The 12,275-nt window shown below is 50.4% G+C and overlaps 6 non-coding genes across 6 annotated transcripts; 4 read left to right on the top strand and 2 right to left on the bottom strand.

Moving 5' to 3' along the window:
• The first annotated feature begins 1,651 nt into the window (after positions 1 to 1,651).
• Trnap-ugg (transfer RNA proline (anticodon UGG)) lies at positions 1,652 to 1,723 on the top strand. The gene has a single exon. It is a non-coding gene; the product is annotated as a tRNA-Pro (tRNA).
• Positions 1,724 to 2,359: 636 nt separating this feature from the next.
• Trnav-uac (transfer RNA valine (anticodon UAC)) lies at positions 2,360 to 2,432 on the bottom strand. The gene has a single exon. It is a non-coding gene; the product is annotated as a tRNA-Val (tRNA).
• Positions 2,433 to 2,653: 221 nt separating this feature from the next.
• Positions 2,654 to 2,725, top strand: Trnap-cgg (transfer RNA proline (anticodon CGG)). The gene has a single exon. It is a non-coding gene; the product is annotated as a tRNA-Pro (tRNA).
• Positions 2,726 to 4,522: 1,797 nt separating this feature from the next.
• Positions 4,523 to 4,594, top strand: Trnap-ugg (transfer RNA proline (anticodon UGG)). The gene has a single exon. It is a non-coding gene; the product is annotated as a tRNA-Pro (tRNA).
• A 636-nt stretch (positions 4,595 to 5,230) lies between these two features.
• Positions 5,231 to 5,303, bottom strand: Trnav-uac (transfer RNA valine (anticodon UAC)). Its single transcript has one exon. It is a non-coding gene; the product is annotated as a tRNA-Val (tRNA).
• A 221-nt stretch (positions 5,304 to 5,524) lies between these two features.
• Trnap-cgg (transfer RNA proline (anticodon CGG)) lies at positions 5,525 to 5,596 on the top strand. Its single transcript has one exon. It is a non-coding gene; the product is annotated as a tRNA-Pro (tRNA).
• The last annotated feature ends 6,679 nt before the right edge of the window (positions 5,597 to 12,275 follow it).

Raw genomic sequence — 12,275 nt, 5'->3', positions numbered from 1 at the left:
GACGTTTGAAATTGATTTAAATGTTCACAGTAGAGATTGTAGCAAGTGTCTTGTTGAGTGCGACGAAAAAGTGATTACGCCCGGAATCGAAACGGAGACCTTCTGCCTGTTAGGCAGACGTGATAACCGCTACACCACGGAAACTGCTAAGCTCTGAGATCCACATGTGACACAACTTGCAGGACGATCACAACTTTGGCGTAAAAATCACTTTGCGGAAACGCACAATGCAGGTATTTCGCATTCGTACGCAACAATCGACAGCACCCTTGCCTGTCTGAATGCCACCACGAATAAGAGCCCAAGAAGTCGTCGGACAAGCTCGCGGCCGAGTCCTCGGTAGCATCAGCTACTCTTGCTTTCCGTACGAGCTACCGTCAATTCGCGCAGTCGCTATTGCATATGATGTCACCAAAAGCAATCACTTCGTTAGCGGCAAGGAGCCCGGGCCCAGCGGTAGCAGTAGCTCTACATGGAGGCACCAGCAGCCCCGACAGGCCGCCGCTGGCGCGCCGGCGTCCGGACCCGCGACCCCTAATGACGTTGCAGTCGATGTATTTCTTAATATCGCTTTTGGAAGAAGCAAGCCAGGTGTAAATCACACAGTATTTCACTGATGATCTGGAAACGCAAATTTAGAACAAGTAGAACATTATATAAAATTTGTTGTGTGGTCGAGCGGAACCCACCCTTCGCTCTTCCCAGATTATCGTTGCTGCACGGAATGATTGTTAAAGCACCGACGGCTTCAGAGTTCGTCTTCTCCAACGTTTGCTTTTGCAGTACATTCCGCAATCTTTTCGTTATGAGTCGTCTGTTTCGGTTTCCCGATGTAGTTTTGCTCACACCTCCCGACTTCTCTTAACCCCGAGCCACCACTAGCAGAAAATTCCGCACTGCAGTCCGGTCAATCTGCAGAGCTCGATAAGAGCATCGCGGTCGTTCCTGAGCTAATGAAACGGCCGTGTCTGTAGTTGTTCCCAGATGTCTCCCACAGAAACGGCCTCCCGGACGCCTGCATTACAGGAGTACGCCCCTACTCCCAGCCATACAATTGCATTTGAAAGCAGAATAACATGAGCTACAGAGCAACTCCGACTTTTGTGTCTGACCTACTTTTAATGATACTGTGGTCGGTTTAGTTACTACTATCGCTGCTGGACGAAGCAGACCAGTTGAAAGCCACACGGTATTCTTGTAACGAACAGGTAATGGAAATTTAGGTAAAACGATATCAAAAAAAGTTGCGTGGTGGAGCGACACATACAGTTGGCTCTTCGTAGATGATCATTGCTGTACGGAATAATTCTTAAGGCACCGACGCCTTCAGGAGTCGTGTTTGGAAGTTTTGCTTGCAGTATATTCGGCTATCTTTTCGTTATGAGTTGGTGTTTCGGATTCCCGGTGTTCTTTTGTTTAGTGCATTTGCCTTCCCTTGATGCTAAGAAAGCACATGACGAAAGTGAAACACCACCGTCTGTTCATCTGCAGAGCGCGATGAAATTATTCACTCTACATTCATTGCCTTTAATATTCTTTCCATCAGTGGTGGGCGCTGCCTTCAGAAAGCGCTTTTCTTTCTGATTTACATGAAAGTTTGTGTTCCTCGGAGCTGGACTGCTTGGGATTACCTTCTCTGCCACCGGCAAGTGGCTCGTTGGTCTAGGGGTATGATTCCTGCTTTGGGTGCAGGAGGTCCCGTGTTCAAATCCCGGACGAGCCCTACCGTTTTGACCGTGCTGAAGAGTAGGTGGAGCTCACCCACGTTTGTAGCTCTGCAATGAAGAACAGATGCGTGCCGCAGCACGCTGTGTGTGGCCCTACGGTCATGAAGGGACCGTTTGATATGGCAAGAATCTGATACCAGTAAATTACATAGGTCGATTTCTGTAGAAGAGCCGACAGTAATCTTGCATGCAACGGAAAACAAAGGTTGTCTTTGCAGAACGTGTGCACCGTGAGTGGAGACGAATCTCAATCGTGGAGCAGTCTACCTTCATCTGATTAGCGACAACGTCAACCAAAGAGTGGGATACAAGACTGAGCGTAGTTAAGAGTTTCTCACTATTAGTTACGTTCACACTTCAACAGAGTTGTGACAAGGCGAGTGCAAAGAGATCAGGAAAGCCAGTATGAAGCGAACTTGAAGTAGTCTTGAAGAAATGGATACTAAATTTTGCAGGCCAGAATGGAGCTACGAGCGTTCTGAGTTACTGAATACCGGTGCACTATGGGAGCAAGAGCATTTGACAGTAAAATGAGGCGATATCGGTGTAGCACACGACATTTATTATCCCGCACACGCAGACGTGACGTTATCTCGGAAATGGAATCCGAAAACGGGTTTAAAAAAAAGTCGTGCTTCCGACCGGGATCGAAGCGGGGACCTTCTGCGTGTAAAGCAGACGTGATAACCGCTACACCACGGAAACGACGGTTTTGCCGTTGTACTACCTGGAAAACCGTAGCTCCAACAGATTTTTCCTGCGTAAGCAAGGGCATCGGCTACGAGCTCCGTCCGATTCTAGAAGTTGCTATAGTAAAAGACAACGATAAAAACAATCAAACCGCAACAGCCAGGGAGAACGCTGGGTGAGCAGCAGCTCTGCACGGTGCTACCAAGAACGGAGGCGATAGTCATGTGCATCGAGAAGGCTCGTTGGTCTAGGGGTATGATTCCTGCTTCGGGTGCAGGAGGTCCCAGGTTCAAATCCCGGACGAGCCCTTGCGTTTTGTGCAAACGTGTGGCGACTACCGGCATGCCGGCGGCTGTTCCGCGCATTTCCTGCCCTCCAGGTAAGCACAAAAACCAAGTAGCCGGTTCTGAAAGAGTTTCACGTATCATTTGAGCCATCTGCAGCCTGGTGGTTGGACGTTTGAAATTGATTTAAATGTTCACAGTAGAGATTGTAGCAAGTGTCTTGTTGAGTGCGACGAAAAAGTGATTACGCCCGGAATCGAAACGGAGACCTTCTGCCTGTTAGGCAGACGTGATAACCGCTACACCACGGAAACTGCTAAGCTCTGAGATCCACATGTGACACAACTTGCAGGACGATCACAACTTTGGCGTAAAAATCACTTTGCGGAAACGCACAATGCAGGTATTTCGCATTCGTACGCAACAATCGACAGCACCCTTGCCTGTCTGAATGCCACCACGAATAAGAGCCCAAGAAGTCGTCGGACAAGCTCGCGGCCGAGTCCTCGGTAGCATCAGCTACTCTTGCTTTCCGTACGAGCTACCGTCAATTCGCGCAGTCGCTATTGCATATGATGTCACCAAAAGCAATCACTTCGTTAGCGGCAAGGAGCCCGGGCCCAGCGGTAGCAGTAGCTCTACATGGAGGCACCAGCAGCCCCGACAGGCCGCCGCTGGCGCGCCGGCGTCCGGACCCGCGACCCCTAATGACGTTGCAGTCGATGTATTTCTTAATATCGCTTTTGGAAGAAGCAAGCCAGGTGTAAATCACACAGTATTTCACTGATGATCTGGAAACGCAAATTTAGAACAAGTAGAACATTATATAAAATTTGTTGTGTGGTCGAGCGGAACCCACCCTTCGCTCTTCCCAGATTATCGTTGCTGCACGGAATGATTGTTAAAGCACCGACGGCTTCAGAGTTCGTCTTCTCCAACGTTTGCTTTTGCAGTACATTCCGCAATCTTTTCGTTATGAGTCGTCTGTTTCGGTTTCCCGATGTAGTTTTGCTCACACCTCCCGACTTCTCTTAACCCCGAGCCACCACTAGCAGAAAATTCCGCACTGCAGTCCGGTCAATCTGCAGAGCTCGATAAGAGCATCGCGGTCGTTCCTGAGCTAATGAAACGGCCGTGTCTGTAGTTGTTCCCAGATGTCTCCCACAGAAACGGCCTCCCGGACGCCTGCATTACAGGAGTACGCCCCTACTCCCAGCCATACAATTGCATTTGAAAGCAGAATAACATGAGCTACAGAGCAACTCCGACTTTTGTGTCTGACCTACTTTTAATGATACTGTGGTCGGTTTAGTTACTACTATCGCTGCTGGACGAAGCAGACCAGTTGAAAGCCACACGGTATTCTTGTAACGAACAGGTAATGGAAATTTAGGTAAAACGATATCAAAAAAAGTTGCGTGGTGGAGCGACACATACAGTTGGCTCTTCGTAGATGATCATTGCTGTACGGAATAATTCTTAAGGCACCGACGCCTTCAGGAGTCGTGTTTGGAAGTTTTGCTTGCAGTATATTCGGCTATCTTTTCGTTATGAGTTGGTGTTTCGGATTCCCGGTGTTCTTTTGTTTAGTGCATTTGCCTTCCCTTGATGCTAAGAAAGCACATGACGAAAGTGAAACACCACCGTCTGTTCATCTGCAGAGCGCGATGAAATTATTCACTCTACATTCATTGCCTTTAATATTCTTTCCATCAGTGGTGGGCGCTGCCTTCAGAAAGCGCTTTTCTTTCTGATTTACATGAAAGTTTGTGTTCCTCGGAGCTGGACTGCTTGGGATTACCTTCTCTGCCACCGGCAAGTGGCTCGTTGGTCTAGGGGTATGATTCCTGCTTTGGGTGCAGGAGGTCCCGTGTTCAAATCCCGGACGAGCCCTACCGTTTTGACCGTGCTGAAGAGTAGGTGGAGCTCACCCACGTTTGTAGCTCTGCAATGAAGAACAGATGCGTGCCGCAGCACGCTGTGTGTGGCCCTACGGTCATGAAGGGACCGTTTGATATGGCAAGAATCTGATACCAGTAAATTACATAGGTCGATTTCTGTAGAAGAGCCGACAGTAATCTTGCATGCAACGGAAAACAAAGGTTGTCTTTGCAGAACGTGTGCACCGTGAGTGGAGACGAATCTCAATCGTGGAGCAGTCTACCTTCATCTGATTAGCGACAACGTCAACCAAAGAGTGGGATACAAGACTGAGCGTAGTTAAGAGTTTCTCACTATTAGTTACGTTCACACTTCAACAGAGTTGTGACAAGGCGAGTGCAAAGAGATCAGGAAAGCCAGTATGAAGCGAACTTGAAGTAGTCTTGAAGAAATGGATACTAAATTTTGCAGGCCAGAATGGAGCTACGAGCGTTCTGAGTTACTGAATACCGGTGCACTATGGGAGCAAGAGCATTTGACAGTAAAATGAGGCGATATCGGTGTAGCACACGACATTTATTATCCCGCACACGCAGACGTGACGTTATCTCGGAAATGGAATCCGAAAACGGGTTTAAAAAAAAGTCGTGCTTCCGCCCGGGATCGAAGCGGGGACCTTCTGCGTGTAAAGCAGACGTGATAACCGCTACACCACGGAAACGACGGTTTTGCCGTTGTACTACCTGGAAAACCGTAGCTCCAACAGATTTTTCCTGCGTAAGCAAGGGCATCGGCTACGAGCTCCGTCCGATTCTAGAAGTTGCTATAGTAAAAGACAACGATAAAAACAATCAAACCGCAACAGCCAGGGAGAACGCTGGGTGAGCAGCAGCTCTGCACGGTGATACCAAGAAAGGAGGCGATAGTCATGTGCATCGAGAAGGCTCGTTGGTCTAGGGGTATGATGCCTGCTTCGGTTGCAGGAGGTCCCGGGTTCAAATCCCGGACGAGCCCTCGCGTTTTGTGCAAACGTGTGGCGACTACCGGCATGCCGGCGGCTGTTCCGCGCATTTCCTGCCCTCCAGGTAAGCACAAAAACCAAGTAGCCGGTTCTGAAAGAGTTTTACGTATCATTTGAGCCATCTGCAGCCTGGTGGTTGGACGTTTGAAATTGATTTAAATGTTCACAGTAGAGATTGTAGCAAGTGTCTTGTTGAGTGCGACGAAAAAGTGATTACGCCCGGAATCGAAACGGAGACCTTCTGCCTGTTAGGCAGACGTGATAACCGCTACACCACGGAAACTGCTAAGCTGTGAGATCCACATGTGACACAACTTGCAGGACGATCACAACTTTGGCGTAAAAATCACTTTGCGGAAACGCACAATGCAGGTATTTCTCATTCGTACGCAACAATCGACAGCACCCTTGCCTGTCTGAATGCCACCACGAATAAGAGCCCAAGAAGTCGTCGGACAAGCTCGCGGCCGAGTCCTCGGTAGCATCAGCTACTCTTGCTTTCCGTACGAGCTACCGTCAATTCGCGCAGTCGCTATTGCATATGATGTCACCAAAAGCAATCACTTCGTTAGCGGCAAGGAGCCCGGGCCCAGCGGTAGCTCTACATGGAGGCACCAGCAGCCCCGACAGGCCGCCGCTGGCGCGCCGGCGCCCGGACCCGCGACCCCTAATGACGTTGCAGTCGATGTATTTCTTCATATCGCTTTTGGAAGAAGCAAGCCAAGCCAGGTGTAAATCACACAGTATTTTACTGATGATCTGGAAACGCAAATTTAGAACAAGTAGAACATTATATAAAATTTGTTGTGTGGTCGAGCGGAACCCACCCTTCGCTCTTCCCAGATTATCGTTGCTGCACGGAATGATTGTTAAAGCACCGACGGCTTCAGAGTTCGTCTTCTCCAACGTTTGCTTTTGCAGTACATTCCGCAATCTTTTCGTTATGAGTCGTCTGTTTCGGCTTCCCGATGTAGTTTTGCTCACACCTCCCGACTTCTCTTAACCCCGAGCCACCACTAGCAGAAAATTCCGCACTGCAGTCCGGTCAATCTGCAGAGCTCGATAAGAGCATCGCGGTCGTTCCTGAGCTAATGAAACGGCCGTGTCTGTAGTTGTTCCCAGATGTCTCCCACAGAAACGGCCTCCCGGACGCCTGCATTACAGGAGTACGCCCCTACTCCCAGCCATACAATTGCATTTGAAAGCAGAATAACATGAGCTACAGAGCAACTCCGACTTTTGTGTCTGACCTACTTTTAATGATACTGTGGTCGGTTTAGTTACTACTATCGCTGCTGGACGAAGCAGACCAGTTGAAAGCCACACAGTATTCTTGTAACGAACAGGTAATGGAAATTTAGGTAAAACGATATCAAAAAAAGTTGCGTGGTGGAGCGACACATACAGTTGGCTCTTCGTAGATGATCATTGCTGCACGGAATAATTCTTAAGGCACCGACGCCTTCAGGAGTCGTGTTTGGAAGTTTTGCTTGCAGTATATTCCGCTATCTTTTGGTTATGAGTTGGTGTTTCGGATTCCCGGTGTTCTTTTGTTTAGTGCATTTGCCTTCCCTTGACGCTAAGAAAGCACATGACGAAAGTGAAACACCACCGTCTGTTCATCTGCAGAGCGCGATGAAATTATTCACTCTACATTCATTGCCTTTAATATTCTTTCCATCAGTGGTGGGCGCTGCCTTCAGAAAGCGCTTTTCTTTCTGATTTACATGAAAGTTTGTGTTCCTCGGAGCTGGACTGCTTGGGATTACCTTCACTGCCACCGGCAAGTGGCTCGTTGGTCTAGGGACAGTCTGCTTTCGGCTGCGGTGGGGCGAGGACGTCCGCTGCGCCCCGCCGTGCGCGACCGTGAGCGCTTGCTTGTGTTTACCTTCTCGCGGCGCGAGTTGTATTAGTTTCAAGTTCGGTGCGACTATGGCACACACATGGCGCCACGATACGATCAAAATTACCTTCCAACCAGATCACGCGCGTCCTCGAGCCTATGAAATAGAACAGTTCATACGAGACGATCTACGTTTAGATCCGGCGACTGTCGTCGGAATACATTTTTCTATAACGGCGAGCGTGGTTTATGTTAAAATGACCAGTGCAGAGGTCTGCGCGACAGTGGTGTCTAAATACTCGAACTCTCTCAGATTCAAACATTCTGACGGGCATATCGGTGCAGTGACGGTGGATCATGCAGGCATGGGCCTAAGGACTGTAAGAGTTTTTGAGCTCCCCTTCGAGGTCCCAGAGGAAGTTGTCAAGGCCGCCTTCCGACCGTACGGCAATGTTATCAACCACGTTGCTGAAAAGTGGCAAACTTTCTCGACGTATAAGGTCTACAATGGTGTGCGCCAAATTAAACTTGAGCTCAAGAAACATGTGCCGTCCTATTTGAACATCGGTGGCTGTCGTGCAATCATTATGTACGACGGTCAGCCGCGTACCTGTTCCGGATGTGGGCAGGAAGGCCATGTTCGATCGAGCTGCTTACAACGTAGAATTACGCAGATACCAGTGGGAGACTCCGTTTTCCCCGACGGGGACGACAATCCTGCCCCTCACGTACGCTCAGACGACGATGCGCACCATAGTTGAGGACGAAACGGGCGATCAGACACACCCATCGACGCCAGAAGCACCAAGGGAGGAAGAGGAAGGACCCCCGATGCCAACCCATATGTCGCCCCCTCCACAGCAACAACAGCAGCAGCAGTCCCACGGACTCCAGACGCAACGTAACATCCAGAACGCGATGGACGTGGACGCGAACATTGTCCCGACCGCGGCTTTCCTAGCGGAAGGTGATACGACGCTGGATTGCCTCCCACATTCGGATACGGATGTCCACGTTCGCAAGCAACGTTCGCCTCGGCGACGGGAGCGACGTCGGCGGACCCCTTCAGACGATTGCCTCCTACACACGGCCGGTCAAGACGGTGACATCTCCTCAGACGGCATGGATGCTGCGCCTGCTGAGAATCTAAGTGGTGTAGACGGTTCACTTGCCCATACCACGAGTGCCAAGTTACTTCTTGCACCACGGATTCAGCAGGTCGCGTCGATGGATGGCGCTCCGTCTACCTCTAACAAAGACGACGTACGTGCGGGAGATTTAGGTGCTGATCAGCTACACAGCATCGTGTTGCAGCCACTGTGGTCGGACGATGTTGAGGAACTTCCTAAAGAGGGCACGGGTGACAGCGGAGGGGGTGGCATAGGAGATGCCACTCCTATCGTAAAAGACGCATAATTTGTAACGAATTTGGTAGGTCCGGCATCTCTTGCGGTTAGCTTTGATTGCCATGGGGTCTACCCTAGGTGAAGAGGCTAGGCAGCACACCTTTCGCCTAGCCACAATCAATATCAACGCGATAAGGGCACCACACAAACTGACAATGCTACAACGCATGCTTGATGCGGCGGACGTCGACGTGGCCCTCTTACAGGAAGTATGTGTCGCTAGTTTCCCTGACTTCTACGGATATACCGCCCACATCTCCCACGCCTCTTCTACCGATTGTGGTGTGGCTGTTCTGCTACGGGACGGTTTGGAGGCTACGGACGTACTGTACTTACCGAGTGCAAGAGCCATGGCAGTAACTGTCAACGGTGTACGACTCATCAATGTCTATGCCCCTTCAGGATCAGGGAGACGGAGAGACCGGGCCCGCTTCTTTTCGGAAGATATCACACGTCTATTTATGGGCCGCATAGACGATATGATGATCGGAGGAGATTTTAACTGTACATTATCTCAGTCTGATCAGCAGCCACATCACGTCCCGTGTGCGGAATTGGAAATGCTAGTGCGTGACCTCCACCTGATTGACACGTGGCGCCATATCCATGGCCCAGCTCCTGGATACACCCACTATACAAGTCATTCATCAAGTCGGTTAGACAGGATTTACGTCACAAGCACCCTTTCGACGGCGACGAGAGGAGCAGAGCTCTGGCCCACTGCATTCACCGACCACACAGCCTATATTTGCACCATTGCCCTTCCAGCTGCACGTGTGTGGCGCAGTAGGCCCCCCTGGAAACTGAACGTCGCCCATCTGGACGAGCCGGCATGTAAACGTGCTATCGAAGAGTCGTGGAACGCGTCCTTACAGCGTCGTGGTCGTTACCGATCGACCCTCAGTTGGTGGATTGAATGTGCGAAGCCTGCTCTTAGGCGCACCTTCATGGCTTACGGCCGGGAAGCGGCGGCATGGAGGAGGAGCACGGAAAACTTTTATTACACCGTCCTACGGGAATGTCTTGCTATGGAGCCCTCACCTGACCGGCAGATCATAGTCAATCGCGCGAAAGCGCAACTCATCTCCTTAGCACGCCATCATTTACAAGGCGCTGTTATACGGTCGCGTGCTCCAGACATGATACAATCAGAAAGGCCATCTATGCACCATGTGCTCCTAGAACGCAGGAGGCGCCGTAGGGCACTGGTAACCGACATGATAACGGACGACGGACGACACGTGGCAGAACAAGCAGATATAGCAGAAGCCTTCTATGGGCATTACGCTCAACTTTATTCAGCAGTGCTCCCTGATATGGCGACGGTAGACTCCGTTTCAGCACATGTCCACAGTACAGTTCCACCAGACATGGTACCGACTTTACTGGGGGAAGTGACAGAAGAGGAAGTGCTCGACGCCATTGGTAAAGGTGCTCCCCATAAATCACCAGGAATCGATGGATTACCATTAGAGTTCTATCGAGCATTTAAACAACTGTTGGTACCGTGTTGGGTTGAAATTTGTCAGGAATTGATGTCCCCGGGTATACCGCTGCCTGCACCGTTCTTGGAAGGACTGATTGTCCCCATCCATAAGCCGAAGGGACGGAATCATGTCCGCGATTATCGCCCCTTAACGTTATTGAACAGCGACTTCAAGATCTTTTCGAGGCTACTATCAGAACGTCTTCGGGGCACACTATTGCACGTCCTGTCCAGCGATCAGATGTCCTTGGGGGGACCAAACAACATCAGAACTGCGTTATGTCGTTACAGAGATCTCATCTCCCTTGCACGGGTGAGACGTTTGCCGGCAGCCCTGGCGTCTATCGACTTTAGCCAGGCTTTTGACCGTGTGGGCCACACTTTCCTCACTGCCGTTCTACGGCGCATGGAATATCCCGACCCCTTTATCACAGTGTTGACACGCCTTCTGCATGGGGCTACTTCTCGAGTTCTTGTTAATGGAAGACTGACGGCACCCATGCCGATCCGCCGATCAGTACGACAGGGATGTCCATTATCAACATTGTTATTTGCATTGGCCTTAGAACCCTTGTTGTGTGGTCTCCGAGACAGGCTCACTGGGATACAGTTCGGCGGCTCCATCTATCGCTGCACCGCATATGCGGATGATTTGATGATCGTCATACGAGGAGCTGACGATATGGCCGCGACGTTGGACTGGATTGCAACCTACGGTACAGCTTCTGGTAGCCAAATCAACATTGACAAATCTGTCGCCTTGAGCATCGGGATTGGGCTACCGCAGGAACACATTGCCCCCTTACACTTCAGTCATACTGTCCGCTGCTTGGGCTTAGATTTCATGAACGACATGCGACGCGCGACGACGCTCAATTATCGACGCCTTCTTCACCAAATTAGGGCCGGAATTGCAAATCAGCGCTTGCGGTCCCTCAACATCGTTCAGCGGGCGTATTATGCCAATGTATACCTTGCGTCCCGCATACCGCATGTCGCCCAAACGCTACCCATTCCGAAATCCTTGGCTCGTAGCATTATGGCAGCGCTGGGATACTTCGTCACAGCTGGTATGTTACTGAAGATCAGATACGTATCTCTTACTCTCCCCAAGGAAAAAGGTGGTCTCGGCCTAGTCAACGTCCATGATAGGGCCATTGCCCTCTATGTTAGCTCACATTTATGTCTGCTGCGCCGTTGTCCTACGAGCCTCACGAGTCTGCTTCTGACGGCGCTACGACCTACTTCACTAAGAGCGCCGGTGCCACTACAGGACATCCCAGCGCCCCTCTTTTATATAGGACGTTTCTATTTAGAACAAAGTTATTGCAGTGTAGCGCTCACGACACCACAAATGGCCACGACTCGACGTATTTATCACGACATGATGCAACGCCGCCCCCTAAATGTGGTCGAACTAAAATATCCTGACGTACGGTGGCGCGTTGTGTGGAAGACTGTACACGATGCCATGCTTGATTCCGACGTTGTTTCCCAATGGTACGTAGTCGTTAATGGGAAGCTGGTGACGCAAGAACGTCTCTACAATATCCACATGGCAGAATCTCCTAATTGTGTGGGTTGTAACACTGTAGATTCTGACGAGCACCGCCTCAGCTGCGGAGAGGCGGAACCGGTTTGGCACCTAGTGCGGCAGATGCTGGCTTATGTCTTGCGAGTTAGGCCGGAGCATATATCTGCACGCACGTTATTGTTTCCGGATGAGACATTTTACCCCAAGACTCGAACCAACTCCGTCACCTGGATACGTGGACATGCGGTCCATTACCTCTGTCGTGACGGACACAAGAATTTCCTTGACTTCTGGCTCTATTTGCAAGAAAAACATCATGCTATTTCAGGGCATACCAGATATCGACAATGCTTCGCAAACTACCTATGGAGCGCCTTTCACAGCCCCCCGTGCAGCTGGAATG

This window comes from Schistocerca gregaria, chromosome 2 (genome assembly GCF_023897955.1).
Source record: "Schistocerca gregaria isolate iqSchGreg1 chromosome 2, iqSchGreg1.2, whole genome shotgun sequence".
NCBI classification, from domain to species: domain Eukaryota; kingdom Metazoa; phylum Arthropoda; class Insecta; order Orthoptera; family Acrididae; genus Schistocerca; species Schistocerca gregaria.
Note: the sequence above shows the minus strand (reverse complement) of the source record. Positions and strands in the feature narration are given on the sequence as shown.